This window comes from Felis catus, chromosome E2 (assembly GCF_018350175.1).
Source record: "Felis catus isolate Fca126 chromosome E2, F.catus_Fca126_mat1.0, whole genome shotgun sequence".
In the NCBI taxonomy this organism is placed as follows: Eukaryota; Metazoa; Chordata; class Mammalia; order Carnivora; family Felidae; genus Felis; species Felis catus.
In genome coordinates this window covers 55,761,188-55,767,284 of record NC_058382.1, presented here as the reverse complement: position 1 = coordinate 55,767,284, position 6,097 = coordinate 55,761,188, and the positions used below count along the sequence as shown (strand labels likewise).

The following is a 6,097-nucleotide window of genomic DNA, read 5'->3' as shown; positions in this document are numbered from 1 at the left end:
AGGAAGGAAGGAAGGAAGGAAGGAAGGAAAAGAAAGACAGCCCCAGCAGCTTACTACACAGATTTCCACTACAGGCGAAGCGGTGGTGGGCTCGACATGGTGACATCAGCGTGTCAAGCTGTGCAGGTGTACGTGGGCAGATGTTTGGGGAGAAGCCCACGCATACAGATTCTCTTATCTTCACCAGCCCCCTTTGCCACCCTCTGCCTCTCACACATCCTGGACTTCACACACAATATGGATGCCCAGCTCCAAGATGAAGTGTTGGGGTAGAAGAGGGAGCAGGGCCTTCGTGTTAAGCGCCTCCTGGAAATGCACCGTGGGGTTGTTTTCTGTGTGGGAAACATTTACACCAAGCGTTTCCCCATTTCCCATACTGATCTCATCTGGTTAGCAGCCTCCACTTCCAGCTTTGTGTAACTCTCTTTGCCAGCTGCAGAAAGCAGACTTTTTCCAAAATCTAACGAACAAATTTGCCTGGCTAGGCTAGTAACTGCTTTGTTTTTACTTTCTTACTATGTCTTTTGGTAACATAAAGCCATATTTATATTTTATATTTGAAAATGAAAGGAATACTAATACATCATAAAAGTGCCTTCATGCACACAATGTCTCCAGTAAAGGGCTTGACAAGTGTCCATTAAGTAGATGCTCCATCCCACGTTCTACTTGCATTTGTCATTTTATTTTCAGCATCTCAGCTGGTACACAAATGGAGTTACAGTAGCACAGGCTTGTGTTTCTCCCAGCATCGTGCATGCAGGTTTCCTGTACCGCTGACTTGCTACTATTACAGCTCAGGTATGAAATGGCCAGAAGTTACCAGGTGGGAATGATGACATTAACGAGTAAATGGCAACACGCAAGCAGTCCACCAGCATCAGGTGTGAGTTTATGTGGACACACTCTGTAGGGAGATGGATTTTTCTGCATCGCACGCAGTCTACTTACATTTTCGTTACATAACAACTTTCTATGAGAACAGCGATTAATTTGTAAACACTGCCAGAGTATCTTCTATCTGGTTTGTGATTTTTGAGAGTGCATTTTGTGGTTGTGTTTTGTCGTGGTTCTTGTTTTCATTTCTGTTTTAAGAGTAGATCTGTACATAAAATTGTAGTAGTTAAAGCTTTGCCTTTTTGAGAAAAGTAATAACTAACTGCGTGCAGGGCAACTGGTGTTTATGGGAGGAGAAACCTGAGGGGAGATGCTTTAAAAGAGAAGTCAGGGGATATGAACGGACACTTTTTCAAAAAAGACATCCAGATGGCTAACAGACACAAGAAAAGATGCTCAACATCACTCATCATCAGGGAAATACAAATCAAAACCACAATGAGATATCATCTCACACCTGTCAGAATGACTAAAATTCACAGCTCGGGAAACAACAGATGTTGCCAAGGATGCAGAGAAAGGGGATCCCTTTTGCACTGCTGGTGGGAATACAAACTAGGGCAGCCACCCTGGAGAACAGTATGGCGGTTCCTCAAAAAATTAAAAATAGAACTACCCTAAGACCCAACAATTGCCCTACTAGGTATTTATCCAAATGTTACAAAAATGCTGATCCACAGGGACACAGGGACCCCAGTATTTATAGCAGCGCTACCGACAAAAGCCAAAGTATGGAAACAGCCCAAATGTCCACCGACTGATGAATGAAGAAGATGTGGTATATATATAATGGAATATTACTCAGTGATCAAAAAGAATGAAGTCTTGCCATTTGCAACAACGTGGATGGAACTAGAGTGATGCTAAGCGAAGTAAGTCAGTCAGAGAAAGACAAATACGACTTAACTCTTATGTGGAATCTAAGGAACAAAACAGATGAGCATAGGGAAAGGGAAGCAAAAATAAAATAAGATAGAAACAGAAAGGGAGACAAACCATAAGAGACTCTTAAATACAGAGAACAAACTGAGAGTTGCTGGTGGGTTGTTGGGTGGGAGGAGGGGCTAAATGGGCAAGGGGCATTAAGGAGGGCACTTGTTGGGATGAGCACTGGGTGTTAATGTAGAAATGATGAGTCACTAAATGCTATTCCTGAGATCTTTATTACACTCTATATTAACTCAGTTTTAAATTACAAAATAATAAATTTTTTACATAAATAAATAAATTTAAAAAGAGAGAAGTCAGGGGATAATTGTCAATTTGTGGGAACTTTTTTTTCTTATCAGGTACAGGATTTTGAATTAGGAAGTATTTCTCCAAAACTGGGAGAAGACGAAGTATTGTTAAGTTTACCTTTTGTATGCCCTTTAAAAAAGAAGCACAGGGGCACCTGGGTGGCGCAGTCGGTTAAGCGTCCGACTTCAACCAGGTCACGATCTCGCGGTCCGTGAGTTCGAGCCCCGCATCAGGCTCTGGGCTGATGGCTCAGAGCCTGGAGCCTGTTTCCGATTCTGTGTCTCCCTCTCTCTCTGCCCCTCCCCCGTTCATGCTGTCTCTCTCTGTCCCAAAAATAAATAAACGTTGAAAAAAAAAATTAAAAAAAAAATAAAAAAAATAAAAAAAATAAAAAATAAAAAAGAAAGCACATAATACAATATATAAAAGAGAAAACAGTGTTTATGAGTTTTATAAATGGATTTGTTACAGGATGGCTTATTCTGTAGCTGTGATCTTACCACTTCAAATACATATAATTTGAACAAATCTTATACGGGAAAGAATCAACAAAAATGATATTTTAAGGTAAAACAAAAGAAGCCTGAAATCAGGTAGTCCAGAGTTGGTATGGGGACTCTGATGGTTATCAGGGGTACAGCCTCCTTCTATCTTGATGTTTTGCCAAGCTACAGCTTTACCTCATGGTCTAACAGTGGTTGCTCAAGTTCCAGCCATCATCTCCACATCCCAAGCAATGAGAAGAAGGTCAAAAGTGCCTTCGCTGCTGATGTCATATTCCATCTGACAGTCTTCCCATGTGTTTCATACAATCCTTTATATCCATAACTTTCTCTCACCTGGCCGCATTTCAGTGCAAGAGAGGCTGAGAAACACGGTCTTTCAACTGAGCATGTTGCTGCTCTGAGAGAATTCAAGGCTCAGTTATTAGGGTAGGACAGACAAATGAATGTTGGGAAACAGCCGTAAGTCTAGAATTCTCTCCTAGCGGGGAGGAAAAATGAGACAAGAGCTCCCGACTCCGACTGTGCTCACAGGAGACACAGATATTAACGAAAGGGCCACACTAATACAGGTGAAATCACAGCTGGGGTAAATTCGATGTGAGCCTGTGGTAAAGGGATTCAGGAACTAAGCTGGGAACCAACTGCAGAGCTGAAAGAGTGGATGATGGGATGAACAAAGGAGAAGAAAGTGCTTCCCAGCAGAAGAGGGAGGTGTAAATCAGACCAGACTGAAGCAGGGCCAACCATGAGGCTCTGCAGGTGCAAGGTGCTGACCTCCTTGCTCCTTCTAGGAGCCCTGAGAAGCTTTTTGCCAGAGTGGAGGCAGGGATTCCACGGCTAGAGTCCCACTTGGGAAACACCTGGCTACTAATGGGCTACGGGGAGGGGGCTTTCACGTGAGGATCATTGCAAAAATCCACGCAAGTGGGTGGTTTCCAGAAAGAGTCAGCCTGCCCTAGAACAGAATGCGAAGCAAGATTTTTCTCTTGGAGAAAAACACGCGGTGGGATGTTTCCTTGAGAGAGGAGAAACAATCATTTTCTGATCCGTAGTCCCACCTACCTAATCCCGGGTGGCTAGGCACACTTCTGAGGAAATTGGGCAGCATTTGAAGACACAGGCTCCCTGTGGCCCATAGTCTCATCTAATAATGGGTCTGAAGGGGGTCTTGGGAGGAAAACTGGCATGAGTCTACCTGCAGCTTGTGATTTTTTCCTTTGTGCATTTTCCTGGTCCCCAGCTGAGTTTCTGATGTGGAACTGGAGGCTCACCCAGGGAAGCACACGGAGACTGGCAGGGGTATGCTGGGGGCTCTCTGTGACCAAAGCACCTGCAGCTGGGGGGAGCTGAGGGGGTGGTGAGTACTGAAATGAGAGTGTTCTCACTGTCCTACCTGTAGCAACTGCCTGGCCCAAAGCAGGCCCTCAATATATGTAATATTCGTTGGATGTTAGGATGAATACATCGACTGTTCTATCATCAGAGTGGAGGAGGAGTGGGGCAGAAAGGAAGGGAGAATATGGGGGGGGGGGGCGGGGAAAGCCCTCAGATAGGAGAGAATAAGCCAGGAAGGAAGGTGGAAATTCGCAGGGGAGGTTTCGCATACACTCTGCCAGCGGGGCATCCCCGGCAAGGTAGAGAGCCGCTAATGAAGCAGCCTCCTCTTCTGGCTCATGCCCACCTCCCCCTCGGTGGGCACAGTTATGGACGCCTGCAATGTCCTCGCTGGCCTCCCCGCTTGCTTGAGGTTACCACTCAAAACGCCTTCGACGAGAAGTCTGCCCACATCCATCCCAGCTCCTCACATCCTTCCTCCAGTTCAGCCCACGCCCCACCCTGAGTTCACCACACAATGCTGTTTAATTCAGGCCCTCGCAGCAATAACTCACCTTGGGTTCTGGAGTCAAGCAGACCTGTTAGGGTTTGGATTCTGGCTCATAAATCTACAAAATTGGAGATAATCATAGTGCCTGGCTTATGCGGTTGTGAAAATTTAATACAAAGTTCCAAGGAAAACACTTAGCCTTAGGCCCACCTCCCAGTGGTCACTCAGTAAGCTGACCATCACAGTCGCTCCACACCCCTTTACTGCACTGCCCCCTCCCCCCAACCACCGCATATACACTCCTGCTTAACTTCAGGGCTGGTGACTCTTTTAGCACAATGCACAGCACTTAAGTTAGGCTATCAAAACAGTAAATTCATCTCATACAAACAGCCATGTGAAATAAGGTTCATTATTAATGCCCCCATTTTACCCATGGAGAAAATTAGGCACAAAGAGGTGAGGTCACTTGCCCAAGGGCACAGAGCTTCAAGGAGGCAGAGCCAAAGTTTAAACCCAGGCAGTTTGGGTCAAGCCCACACAATTAACCCCTATACCCAGACCGGAAGAAACAAGCCTCCTCAGAGAGAGAGTGTGCTGTTCTGTTAATCCTTCACTGAAGGGTGGAAAAGCTAAGCCCCTCCGCTGCCCTGCCTCACCTGAGAAATCTAAAGTTCCATGACTGCCCTCCCAAGACGAGGCTTGGAATGTCTGTGTCCAAGCCTCCAAGTCCATGCAGCAATGGCAGGGATGGATCTCAGGCTGAGAGTCGACACGAAAACCCAGAAGGGAGGGAGATGGAGACAGAGTGCTCAGGTACCACCCAAAGCAAATCTGAGCACACTGGAAGGCAACAAGCCGAGAAAAGGAAAGAAATGTTTGTGCTGTTGATTCATTCATTCGGTATTTGTTGTATTATTTACTACAAAGCACGTGAACAAGAGAAAGCTTTTGTTCCCACTGAGCTCACATCATGGTGCAGGAAGACAACCAGTATTCAAATCCGAAAAGTAGAAAATGTACGCGTGAGAGGGTAAGCGCCTTGCAGAGAATCCAGACAGGGTGGTGTGATAGGTGAGGGATTCCCTACCTCAACTGCACATTAGAATCATCTAGGGTGATATGTAAAATCCAGGTGAGCCAGCCGATCACCAGATTAAATCAGAATCCATGGTGGGTAGGACCTGGACACTAATATTTTTATAGCTCTCAGGTTACTCCAATGTATCTCCAGGGCTGCAGACTTGCTTGGTAGAGAGCAAGAGGGTGGGTGGCTTGAGCAGGCTGGCTGTAGAAATCCTCTCTGAGATGGTGGCATTTAACAAGGACCTGAATGTCCAGGAAGAGCAAGGGAAGATCCCTCCTGGCGGAGGGAAACGCTGGTCCCTAAGCCCTAGTGTCCTGACTTCCTGCATGTTTACAGTCTGCAGCCACTAAGCTCATTTTCTCCCGGCTAATAAACAGCGTGATCCACCAGGGCTCGGAGTCACAAGCAACAAAAAAACAAATTTTGCGATGTTAAGCGGAGAAGCAATTTAGAGAAGAAAACTGGGTTCACACGATGAGAAGACGGAAAACCCAACTTGGAAAACAGGCGTGAGCCAAGTCAGTCTTAGAGGACCAAGGTAGC

General features: G+C 45.8%; 1 long non-coding RNA gene across 2 annotated transcripts in view; it reads right to left on the bottom strand.

The window, feature by feature from the left end:
• Positions 1-6,097, bottom strand: part of LOC111557985 — a 295,985-nt gene that overhangs the window by 78,690 nt on the left and 211,198 nt on the right. The window lies entirely within an intron of this gene.